This window comes from Sciurus carolinensis, chromosome 12, assembly GCF_902686445.1.
Source record: "Sciurus carolinensis chromosome 12, mSciCar1.2, whole genome shotgun sequence".
Taxonomy (NCBI): Eukaryota; Metazoa; Chordata; class Mammalia; order Rodentia; family Sciuridae; genus Sciurus; species Sciurus carolinensis.
In genome coordinates this window covers 27,031,855-27,045,413 of record NC_062224.1, presented here as the reverse complement: position 1 = coordinate 27,045,413, position 13,559 = coordinate 27,031,855, and the positions used below count along the sequence as shown (strand labels likewise).

General features: G+C 39.7%; 1 protein-coding gene and 1 non-coding gene across 2 annotated transcripts in view; both read left to right on the top strand.

Annotated features, from left to right (window-relative positions):
- Cacnb2 (calcium voltage-gated channel auxiliary subunit beta 2) overlaps window positions 1-13,559 on the top strand; it is a 337,079-nt gene that overhangs the window by 123,412 nt on the left and 200,108 nt on the right.
- On the top strand, window positions 2,453-2,558 carry LOC124962538 (U6 spliceosomal RNA). Its single transcript, XR_007104542.1, has one exon. It is a non-coding gene; the product is annotated as a U6 spliceosomal RNA (small nuclear RNA).

Sequence of the window (13,559 nt, the reverse complement as noted above, 5' to 3'; positions counted from 1 at the left end):
AGAAGAAGAAGAAGAAATGACAAGAGAAATGGGAGGAAAACTATTCTAACTATTCTGTGTAAAAGCTGATGGCTCCTCAATCTCTATATCCAGGTCAGATCTTCCCACCACATTTCAGACCCATGTGAACATTTGTGTCTAGAAACTCCTCACGTCAGCACACATGGCCTCTGCAAGACTGAGCTCAGGTCTGTTGGTCTCATTCCTCCCCATTTCTGCCCCACCCTTCTCTTCTCCCACCCATACTTCTATCTGCTTCCACCTTACTGGTCTGGTTAAATATTATCATTGTTTTACTTGTCCAAGCCAGATATGTCCCTCACTGTCCCTCTCCTGTACTTCAGATCCTATCAAAGTAGAAAAGAGCTCTGGGATATGTTCTGAGTTTCAACCCTACTGCAGGCCCGGGTTATTTCCTTCTCAAATTACTACAACTAGTGTCTCTGCATCTTAGTCTTCATTTTCCAACAATCCATTCTCCATTGTTTATGTAGCTGCCACTGAGATTTTTTCTCAAATGCAATCGTGTTCTGCTTAAAACCCTCAATTGATTGTCATTTTCTGAAAATATAAGTCCACGCAGCCACATGCTACAAAACTGTTCTTGATCAAGCATCTTTGGCCCTAGCACCCTTCTCACTGAGCTTCCAGTGGCATGGAATGTCTCACAACTTCCCCACATCCAGGGCTCTTTTTTGCCTCTGCACCTCAGTAGAGACTGTTGCTCAGAATTGGTTAGTTCTTTGCCTCTTTCCTTAAAGAGCACTCACTAGCTGGGCACAGTGACACATCCCTATAATCCAGGTCCTCAGGAGGCCAAGACAGGAGGATCACATACTTGAGGCCAGCCTCAGCAACTTAGTAAAACTGTCTCAGAATTAAGTAGAAAGGAGTGGGGATGTAACTCAGTAGTAAAGTACCCCTAGGTTCAATCCCCAGTTTTAAACAGAAACAAAAACAAAACTGTACTTTGTCCTTGTCATAATTATCCCTTTGGTTATCCTCTTTCTCTTTGAACTCTGCATTTAATCCATTCCTTTTTCATTGTTGCATCCTGTTGCCCAGTAAGAACATCTGGCCTGTAGACAGACTCTCAAAACTTATTAAGTAAATATAAAGCTAATGCTGGAGTAATATTATCAAATTCTTATTTTTCCACAACCACCCTTCCATTCCCACTTGTTATGATTTGAAAACTTCATTTTATGTATTTGCACAATCCATTTTATACTCGTGTGCATAAACACACACATGCAACTTGCTGGTAGTATAAAGTTAGGTTCCTTAGTCTTGTCAACATGTGTAAACTGGAAAAGAAATTTTGCTAGAGTTTGAAACTCTGTAATCAATTCACTCTGTTAGGCTCTTTTTACTGCTCAGATTATAATCTGTGTCTTTTAAAGACTTAAAGCAAGAACCAGTTTATTTACCCATAACAAGAAACTATTCAAGCACAGAAGGATCTTGGTTCTGATGTGAATGATGAAATTCACTCAAAACCACAAACTAACTTTATTTAAAAACAGTGGTTACAAAGTAGATAAACATGTTTAAAAACAGAACCACATTTTGAAGGATCTCTAAGCATAGCCATTTAAAAATAAAAACACTGCTCGATTATTTATACAAAGCCTTGAGTTAAAGGCTTTAGCAGCTACACATTTTAAAAACGGCCCTAACATCTTCACCATGTATACAACAGGAAGCTCCAGTTTTCCGTGTCATTCATCAGTACACCCCTAGCCCACCCGCCTGCCCAAGCTCAGGCAGGTAGCAGCAGCCTTCTGTGTCTGGTTTCGAGGCCTCCATTGCAGGATGACCTTTCTGCTGAATAGACCTGTTTCCATTGAGCTGGACTCCTGTGTTTGTTCTCTTTCTTGGTGTTACATTGACATGACGGCCAGTTCTCCTCTGTCTGAATCATCAGAAGAAGCTTCACTGTTTGTTACCTGGGTTCGTTTCTCCTTGCACTTTGGTGGTGTGCATATGGGCATTCCACGCCCCCCCCCATGAAAGGAATAAATAATTTTTGTCACCTACTGGTATTTCCAGACAACAAATAGAATAGAGAGATTGAGGGACAAGGCAGCTTCTCTGGGCACTGGCTGAGACCCTGGGCCTCTTGTTTCCATCTCTTACCAGCTTTTTCTTTCTTCCTCTTACGTTTTTTCCCCTTCTCGCTAGTGGTCTCAGTGAGTCTGTGGAACTTGCCGCTTACCTCACTGGCTGCTCTACCATAGTGTCATTGCTGGATGAGTCATCTTTGCTTCCTGGGGGGCCGATGGATGGTGAAACAAAGTAAAAGTTATTCAGAGGGGAGAATTGCCATCTCTTGATGAGTGGGACACAGTCTCATTAGGAACAGAGACTTCTTCATGATTTTCAAGGGTTGCAGTTAAGGAAGACAAGAGCAGGATGTTGGGGAAGGGATAGTTTAAAAATCACCTAATTGGTGCTCTCTTGGGAAGCACGTATACTAAAATTGGACGATACAGAGAAGATTAACATGGCCCCAGAGCAAGTATAACATGCAAACTCGTGAAGTGTTCCATATTTTTATTGTTGATTGTCAGTTATAAAATTTTAAAAAAGTCTAATTGGAAGATCTAGAATCTCTCCTTTCCCCTTCCCCCTCTAAACATGCCTCTAAAAATCACAATTGCTCTCCAGAGCTTTCTAGAGTCTAGGTAAGATAAGATTATTTGCTGATACATGGGAGAGATCACTTTTTTTTCCCCCATTGAAAATGTGGAGTTCATTGCACGTGTACAGCAATGTTTCTTGATGTATTCTTTGGGCCACTAGCATTTAAATTCCTATGAATTCTTTTTTTAAAATGCAGACCCCTGAGAATGATCACAGATCCATAGAATTCGAAACTCAGGGATGCTTTCTGATCATTTCATTTTTAATAATGTTTGATTTTCTTTTTTTCTTTTTCTTGGGGTGGTACTGGGGATTGAACTCAGGGGCACTCAATCACTGAACCACATCCCCAGCCCTATTTTGTATTTTATTTAGAGATGGGGCCTCACTGAGTTGCTTAGCACCTTGCCATTGCGGAAGTTGGCTTTGAACTCTCAATCTTCCTGTCTCAGCCTCCCAAACCCCTGGAATTACAGGCATGCGACACTGTTCCAAGCTTCTGTTGGATTTTCATGCAAAATCCTTGTTTAGGGTACCCTGGCTGCTAGAGAGCTAAGTGAATCAAAGGTAATGTGAAATTTGGGTCAGAGCAGCTTTGAGAGACTGGGTGTCCCTGTGGCTTAGTTCTTTGAAGTCCTTCCTCTGAGCCCCGTCAGTCCACCTCAGGTCAACTTGTGTCAAGTTACTCAAGGTTCATATTTCCTGGGCCAGAGGATCAGAGTAGCCCAGTTTCTAATCAACCTTGAGTATGCTAGAGGAGAATTTCCCAACATAAAATCCAAGTGTTCTTTCCAGAAAGAAAGGGAAGAGGATCCTAGGCAGAGCCATACTATTGGTGTTCTTTGTATATATACACAGGACATGATGGGATTTTTTTTTTTTTTTTTTTTTATTGAACCATGCACTTCTGTCATGAAAGGTTAGAAAGTGAAGCATTAACATACTCCAGTTTAGCAATTCTGATGTGTCCCAGTTATCTATATGGGGATTGTGAAAGAGGTAGCTGGTAGTGATGGAGTTTGTAAGGAAAAATCCAGAAATGCTTTTCCAATGGTGTCAGTGTCTGGTGAAAACTGAAGTTTTCAATATTTGAACCCATTTAACTCATTAAATGACAGTACAGATTTTATTCAGATGACCCATAAGTAGTTATAATGACCCATAAGTGGTTATAATTTATTCAGTTATGGCATTCAAAGTTTACAGAATTGTCCAAACAACACTTTGAAGAGACGATTGATAAAAGTGCCCAAATACCACATACCCCTTAATTCCTTTCAAGAGACAACTTTGGTTGCTCTGTGCGGTTCCTACCATGTGTATCTCCTGGTGGGAACCACGGGTCTGAGCGGGTGCAGCTTATGGGAATGTCGAGAGTGAAAGATACAATCGGGATTTCTTATTTTCAGGAAGTTCCTCTCCCTGGAATCCTTCCACACTCCAACTATAAAATCATTGTAGATGCCATGGAAAGAAAGAGGCTTTCCTGTGTGTTCAGGTGTGTCATGGTTAAGTTCCAAAGCAACTGGCAACTTTCCTCAGACCAAGGTTAATATGACTCGAATAAATCGACCTGCCTGCTTTATTCTGATGAAAGTAAATTTACATCTTAGAAAAAAGAGAGAGAAAGCACCCAGTAGGAAGAGAAATAAGATTTTACAAATTGTTTCAAAATATGACCCTCAGCAAACCTCCCCCCCCTTTTTTAAACTGAAAGAACACCAAAATTCCCCAAAATTGATTTAATCACTGGCAAAAAGTTTCCTCAATCCACTCTGTTCGGTCTGCTCCTCAGATCTGATAAAGCAGCAATACCTATAGTCCCTACAACTGATAAGCTTATATGTAAGGGCTCTAAGCAAGTTTCACCTATGAATTTTTGTTTGATTGAAAATGGGTAGAGAAAGGGTCAGAGCTTGCCTCCTTTAGGGTCACAAATATTTTAAAAGAGAAATCCATGTGGTGGTGTTTTTTTTTTTTTTTTTTTTTTTCCTACTACAGTACAGACCTCTGCTTTATTTAAAGTCTTATGATTTTAAAAGTTTATTCTTTTAAAGAACTCTTGGTCAATCCCTGCAAAGCAACCAATTTCATAGAATTTTTATTTCTGAACTATAATTATAATGTGCTTATTACCATTTAAAGATCATAGAATTCTTATTCCTGCAGACCAAACAGCACTGAAAATTTTGAAATGAATCTCCACTTCAAAGGGCAAAGCCATCACTGCTGGAGGGAACTTACTGATTGTTCATCTTTTTCCTGTGTGATTTATTGCACCGTTTTTTCTGTCAAACAGAACTCTCCAGCCATGATTGGCAGTACAATCAGATCAAAGAATACGTTTTTAAAAGACACTGATTTGGGTTCGTTCACCTCACTGCTCCATGAAAAATGAGAAGACGAGATGACTTTTTCTGAGTTGATTGAATGCCCCTTGTTTACCCTACCTTCTTAAGCCCTTGATGAGACGCATTTCTTGTGGCATTTTATACAGTCATTAAGTCAGCCCAGATTTCGCTCTGACGTGCTGCTGCATTACTACCTGGAGAAAACCGCAGTCCCTCAGAGTTACTACAGCTTCATCCATGATTAGATTTCAGGCTACAGGCATTTGCCAGACCTCTGATGAGTCAGATGCAAGGACAGATGTGCCATCTAAATACTGGCCTTCACAATTTATTTCCTAACATTATCCTGGGAATGCTAGGACTTCTTCATGAAGGGACAAAGTTACCTTCACAGGAGGGGAATAGATACAAGAGACTTCCGAACAACCCATCCTTCAATACCAGCTTCTGGAAGTTCATGGAAGGGTATGCACAAAGAATTATTCTCATGCTGAATGAATTGGCGCATGAAGAAAATACAATGTTTATATTCTTTTGTGCAGCTCATCAGGACTTTAATTTTGTCTTTTTAAATAATGGCTCTGCCCTTTGTAAAGCATAGACTAACACAATAAATGTTTTGTTAATGGTTTTTCAAATGGCCATGCAGACCAATGAAAACCAAGCTTTTAAGTTTCAGAGTACAGCCGGGAGTGGTGGTGCACGCCGGTGCATGCCTGTAATCCCAGCATCTGGGGAGGCTGAAACAGGAGGATCACAAGTTCAAAGCCAGCCTTAGCAAAAATGAGGCACTAAGCAACTCAGTCAGACCGTCTCCAAATAAAATACAAAATAGGACTGGAGACGTGGTTCAGTGATTGAGTTCCCCTGAGTTCAATCCCTAGTACCCCCCCAAAAAAAAATTTAGAGTAGAACTTTATCATCCATTAGTAATATGAACCAATTTCTCTATTTTCAAAATATGTGACTTATTGACCCAGCTGTCCCACTCCTTGGCCTATAACCAAAGGACTTAAAATCAGCATACTACAGTAATGCAGCCACTTTAATGTTCATAGCGGCTCAATTCACAATAGCTAGATTGTACAACCTACCTAGATGCCCTTCAATAGATGAATGGATAAAGAAACTGTGGTATATATACACAATGGAATATTACTCAGCCATAAGGAAGAATAGAAGTATGGCATTTGCAGGTAAATGCTTGCTGTTGGAGAATATCATGCTAAGTGAGATAAGCCAATCCCCCAAAACCAAAGACTGAATGATCTCTCTGATAAGCGGATGTTGATACATAATGGGGGGTGGTGGGAGGCAAGGATGGAGGAAGGATGGATTGTGTAGAGGAAAAAGAGGGGTGGGGAGGGGATGGGAGAAGGAAAATTAACAAAATGAGACAAACATCATTACCCTATGTACATATATGATTACACAAATGGTGCAACTCTACTTCATGTACAACCAGAGAAACAACAGTTGTACCCCATTTGTGTACAATGAATCTAAATAAATAAATTTTTTAAAAAATGTGACTTATTGCAACCAGTGAATGGTGAAACTTCATTCAGATTAAGTCAGGGACTTGTGATTCAACTTCTTTGTTCATTGCCACTCTTTCATACATTTCAATAAGTCAGTATCAAAATAAACTTTATAGTGATCTCAAATAATGGTCAATTAACCCAAAAAACATCTGTGTACCATGTATTGCATCCAGCTTCACACTGCAAAAGATTAGAACCTTTGCAAACCTGGGACAAAAGCAAAAACAGTGACTTCAGTTCATAATAACTTAAAACAAGTGAAACTAAGCGATATAAAGAAGTGAAGGATTATGCCAATCTTATTAGAAATGTCAATCACATACTGAGCAGTCTGTGGTCCTCTGTGTCAGTCTAATGCAAAATTACTGTCAGAGGGCAGCTCTGTAGGAACTACGTGGACAGCACTGCCACCCACACCCACTAACAGGCGCCCAGTATGAATTTGCTTGGGGTAGGCACCTTGGCTTAGGAATTAGTGGGAAATTCACAGAATCAGCAGGGAGGGCCCCTGCTGAAAGATCAGCACGTGTGGGGGTTTGTCATAGGGAGTGACTATAAGCCCAAATTTTGAGCAAATATGTGATAAAACTACGTGATGAAGAGAGAGAGAGAGAGAGAGAGAGAGAGAGAGAGAGAGAGAGAGAGAGAGAATACAGGAAAGGAGTCATGAGTGGCTCAGATGCAGGAAGTAGAGCTTGCAGGAGCCGTGGCCTACAAAGATGATACTCTATCAAATAGCACACTGGGGTCATGGAAGAGCATAACCATGAAGATAAGAACCTGTCCCTGGACTTTCCCAAGACTGATTGCCCAGCTTTTGTGATTTTGCACAAGACTAGTCTTTAAATAAAACCCTCTCACTTGAGGGGCCTTCAGTGATCTCTGTTCTTTTCAACTGAATTCTAATAAAATGTCCTCAATTCTAACAGAACAAGGAAAAAGACCGTCAACTGAGGAGATAAGAGGGAATGCAAATGCTTGCATAAATTTAAATGAGTTGATGAATCAATATGTTTGAGGTGAAATACATATGCAGAGGTTCATAAAACAAGAATAATTAATGCATAATATCTGATGAATGATAAAGCAAGACAGACTTAATTTTTAGCTTAATGATGTTTGTTTATTCATTTAATCAATATTTAGCACATATCTGATACACTGCTGTTCTGGAGGATACAAAGATGAATCAAATAATCCCCTCAAACTAATAGTATAGTAGGTAGAAAAGGCATTTCTTTTGCTATTTTCTTTAAAAAAAAAAAAAAAAGATTGCATTTGAATCTTGAGCCAAACAGCCTCACTTACGCAGACTGTGTAAATTTGGCAACCAGTTTCCTCTAACCAGCTACAATATAATGTGGTTATTTACACATAAAATTTCGACTTAAATATTGGATTAACTTGAGTAACCTTGGGACTACCTGGAAATTGATATTTTTAGGCTAACATACAAAGATTTATGTACCAATAAGCCTAGTTATAGGGAAATATTATTCTTATTATTACTGTTACTATATAGATTCATTTAAAGACAAATCATGATTGTTGTACATATGTTACGACTGAAAAGATAATAGAATCTGGTTTAAGACTTGGGGCCATGAAAAATAAGGAGCTAGTCTCAAGATCATAAATCTACATTGATGTGAAGAGAGGTCTCAAGGAAGACTCTTGGGGCATCTTAGGCCTTTGGGTTTGGGTGGAGTCAAGTTCTTAGGTATCCCCAAGGCAAAGAGATAAAGGAATGGGTAAAAGTCCCAGTGTCAGGATCTCTGGAGAGAAGGATAAGAAAATGAACCATAAATATGACAATCCTAATATTTTTACATTTATACTCATAAAACATGATTTATTTGCACCAGAATTTTATTTGTAATAAAAAGAAATGGAGATAGACCATGGCTAAGATAACCAAAGATAGTCATTCTATTTTTTGACATATTTTGGATTCATTGATTAAAATAGTTTTTTTTTTTTTCTTCATCTCCAATAAGTCATGGTTAAAATTGAGAATGTGAGGAATCTTATGAATCCTCACTATATACGTTCTTTCATGCCTTTCTGATCAAGGGCATTTTAATTAACTGGTTGGCCAAATTAATCAGATCTGAAAGGAAGTGGCTGTCTTTTTGAAAGCTGTCCCAGAGCTGGTAAAATAAATGGTTCTGTCCTTTCTGGAAGAAGTTCAGAGAGCCCCTCCCTCCCTTACTGCCCCACCCACTTCCTGCCCACCTGCCCCGTGTTTACTGTCAAAGCCAGAAGATGCCTTTGTAACTGTTATTAATAATGACATGTCATTGTTGAAGACTCCATCCAGAGGGACAGGATGTGGTTAGACCCTTGCTTAAGAAGCATTATTTTATGACATTATCCATGTCCTTGTCCTCTCTGGGTTCTATTACTGCAGTATGTTCTAGTGGGATGTGTCTTTGAAGTTCACTTGGCAGGCATTTGCATTATTTCAGCCAGTAACTTTTGTATATAATATGTCATAATAGTGAACACTAAAATGATGAATATACTTCTTGCCCTTGAGCAGTTTATAATCCAACAAGGGTCAACATTTAGTTGATAAATCACCATCCGATAAATTATCATAAGAAGTGCCATGACCTATTGACAGAATTTTAGACCATCTATTGGAAATGTTCAAATGGAACCTTTCAAAGTCATTGGTACTAATAGCCCTGGCTTGAGTTGAACCAAACAATTTCCTGTCCAAGAGAACAAATTCTGACAGCTGTTTCAAATCATCAGAGCTAGGTTTTTATAACCTGCATGTTTCAGTAGTCCTTTCAACTGAGGTCATCAATTTTTCTGTTATATTCATCAAAAAATCAGAAAACAAACATACACATGGTTAATTAGCCTGACTCATAAGTGTGAACCCACATACATTGGTTTTGAATAGACGCAATTCTGTTTTAAATCACTAGTACCGTGTTTCACCACAATTGGTACATGTCTTCATTTGGATTATTGTAGAAGTTACATTTATAACAGAAGAACCATGATAATGAACCTTGGGCATGTACTGAGTGCTTACTATGTGCCCGGTATATATCCTCAGTACCCTGTGTAGTAGACTTACGTAATTCTTATGAGTGCTGTAAACAAACAAAACCTTTAATTTTGTAGATTGTAATGAAGACACGGAGAGACTGTATCCAACATCATATAACTAATAAATGCCAGAACCAGAATTTGAATCTGATGAGTTTGGTCCTAAAGTCAATTATTTAATTCACGCCTCTGCTACTTAGGGCCCTGCTGGGCATTTTAGAAAAAGGTGCTGTCTTTGAGTGGACATATTAGAAAACTGCTCTCCCCTGAGAAGATGGAGTCTTTGTCTCACTTCCCATTCATCCTGTGACCAGGGCAGTGAATTAATCCCTGATGGATTAACTGAGTGGTAACTGGAGGATGGTGGGGTGTGGCAGGAGGAAGTGGCTAATTGGGGGCGTGGCTATGGGATATATATTTTGTATCTGGAGAGTAGAGTCCCTCTCTCTGCTTTCTGATCACCATGATGTGAGCTACTTTCCTCTGCCACACTCTTCCGCCATGATGTTCTGCCTCACCTCATGCCCTGAGGAATGGAGCCAGCCTTCTATGGACTAAGACCTCTGAAACCAGGAGCCCTCAAAAACTTTTTCTCCTCCACAATTGTGCTGGTCAGGTCACAGTGGTGAAAAAACTGACCGAAACGCTGTGGTTACCATTATAAATCTCAAGTAACTTTTCCATGCATGATTTTATTTGAGTCTGGCTTTAGGTATATGAAGTAAACATGAAATTACCTTGCCCTTACAAATGAGAAGCCTAAGGCTCAAATGGTTTTATGTATTGATCACACAACAAGTATATCATAAAGACCAAGCAAGATCCAGCAGCAGGAGGGATTCTGGGTCCTCAGGCACTATTTACTATGCCACCTGCTTTGCATCTGATTTCATCTCACTGGAGTAGGGTAATACCTACATGAAGATAAAGAAACAGATTCAATCAAGTGCCATGGTTTTTAAGTAGAAGAGTTGGAATTTAACCCTGGGTCTGACTCCAACTCTGTATTCCTTGTCCCGTACTTGCTCAACTGGAGTTTAATGGATTGTTAGGTATAGACATGTCCATACTAAATAACACTCATTTGTGTTGAACAATTGGAGATTAGGATGAAGCATTACATAGATGGATAAAATTTCCCAGGGAAGATACTACATGTTTTTTTAATAGGTTAGAAAACAAAGAGGTAACATTCTGAAGAGTAAGGACCACTTACTTAGTTAATTGGCGCCTGCTAATTGAGCACCTGTTAAATGCTCTGCAGTTATTTAGGTTCTGTGCGAGAAACAACACCGAAAGTCAAACCACTGGCCCTCAAGGGGATCTGAGTCTAATCAGCAAGATCACTTAGAGGACTGAATGTGAAAACTGTAGCTACTTACTAATCTCCAAGGACTTCCTTCAGTAGGGACACACTTCAGTGAATTTGCAGAAGAAAAGCTCACAGGTTTGGAACATCTACTCCATTCTTGCCACTGATTGGTGGTGTGCTGCTTACTGATGGGTGTGTCTATTCATTATAGGCCTTGTTCCCTGAAAACAGAGCAGGAGATGAGGATTTAGTGCAGGCTGTGTATTAGAGGGAGTTCCTGAGAAACAGAAGAAGGAAGAACCAATATAAAGGGACATTATCAAGGCTGTACCCAAAGGGGACTGGATTCCACCAGTCTGCCCCGCCACCCCATCCCCAAAAGTGTACCGAAACCTCCCCCACTCGGCCACGTTAGAGATGGTCAGTGAAAACCTTCTCCACTCCTGCCCCCTATTCTCTGAGAGTTGTGTCTAGCAGCAGTAACTCCTCCACACTTTTGGGCTTACTGGTGGGCTGGGTCCATGTTTGCAGGACATGAGATTCTGGGGAAAAGGATGCAGAGCTGTATGGCTGGCTCTAAGTTTCACACAGCATTTATTGCAGCTATGGCTGAAGTCAGAAGTGCATTCAGATTGTGAGATGCAGAGTAACAGAGATGTGAGCTACAGACCTGTTACGTGCCCCTCAGTGGGTGGCAGCCCTGGACAGTGGAGCATGTCATAACTGAAGACAGTCCAATCAAGCGGGCTGGCTCTGGTGTTTGACTGTTAGGGGATCAAAACTGAGTTTTGCCAATGATCACTTAAGCTAAGAGTAATGAACCTGCCTTTTAGGTCATTAGGTGGACTGACGAACTCACTGAGGTAATGCTTTATAGAATTCTTAGCACCGCGCCTAGCACAGAGTAAATAATCTGTCAGGAAACAGAGACCCCTCAACAGTCATATGGACAGGACAAGAAGTTATTTTCTAAGTGTATCTTTCTCAATATTATCTAACTTATTAATTGGCCCACTTTTTCTGTTTTCCAATTTTAGAAATTCCACCAAAAGTTCAGTTAGGACCTAATGAAATATCCTTGATCAATGGAATAAACCTGGTTGGACACAGTCATGTTCAATTCTTTTGTTGAAAACACCCAAAGGAAAATGCTGAATCCCATCATCGAGTTTCCAGGTTCCCTCCTCCTCCCCAAAGTGTGCACAGAAGTGTTGGCATGTCCTCTGCTGAGCATGCATAGCGATGATAACTTCTGTTTTAGTCTTGCAGCCCACTTCCACAAGCCATGTTCGCTTTGCACATCTTCTTTTTCTGACGATAGAAATTGTCCCATTGTTTTAGGGTAACTGCAGTGTACCAGGCAGTATATGTGCTCTTAGAAATGGGAAGTATATGAAAAGAAAGAAATATTTAACCAATGCATTTCTTGTCTTCAAGAAACACTGCTCTTATTGAAGGAATTGAATGAGTGGCTGAACTTTTACAGATGATGAGGAACCAAAGACTACTAAATCACATTTTTGGCCCCATTTTTACTCATCCAAGGCCAAAATAAGAAATTCAATGGAAAGGAATTCATATGGGGCTCCTTGAAAACTAAGGAGCTAAATGAATTGGAGGCACAGGTGAACGTGACTAATAGCAGTCCCATCTCTCCAATGCAGGGTTACACTCAGAGCTTGCCCTTGACATGAGAGGTAGTTTTGTGGGTGAGTTGTACCTGGTCTCCACAGATGCCCTTCTCCTCTCCCATGAACCACATGCCCAGAATTCATATCTTTGTATAGTCCCCTCCTGCTGATTCTGAGCTGACTCTGTGACTCACTTCTAACAAGTATGACATGCAGAAGTAATGCTGTGTGTCCCAAGGTGAGGTATAAATCTCACAGCTCTGTTCAGGGTTTCTCAGAATGCCTGCTCTGAAGATCTGTCTCTAGGAACTCAGATGGCATGCTGCAAGAAGCTCAGGTCACACAGAGAAGTTTCATGTTTTATTGCGGTAGCACCAGACCAGCTGAGCTTCTACATGACCGCCAGCATATACACAAGCTCTCTCAGATATCTAACCAAAATGTCCAACTGAGCTCGCTGCCTATTACCTTGTCAGTCTTTAAATATAAACTGTCCATCCAAACTCAATGGACCCACAGAACCATAATTTATCATATGATGCCATTAATTTTTTAAGATACTTTGTTTACACTCTAAATGGTGACAGAACTAGGTAACTGGCATAGAATTTAATTCAGCAATGCTTTGATATTAGCAAGGTTTTACTTTTGTACATGGTTATGATGTGACATTATAGTTTTTTATCTATTTGCTTTACTTTAAGCTTACCATAAGTAAAAAAAAAAAAAACTTTTTACATTTCATATAGCTTGTGGAAAAACATTGCTGCATACCAGTTTTTTTCGTAACGATCTTATAGATGAAATTCTTAAATTGATTTTGCCATGGATCCTTTTAAAGTCCCATGAAGTCCAAAGGAGTCCTTCAGGAAGCAATATTTTTAAGTACACAATATGAAGTTTGTATAATTACAGAAGAAATTATGGGAATATAGTTTTGAAAATATTTTGAACAAATTTTGTGGTATAGCAACATATGTACTACTTATTAATACATTAAGAAGTCTAA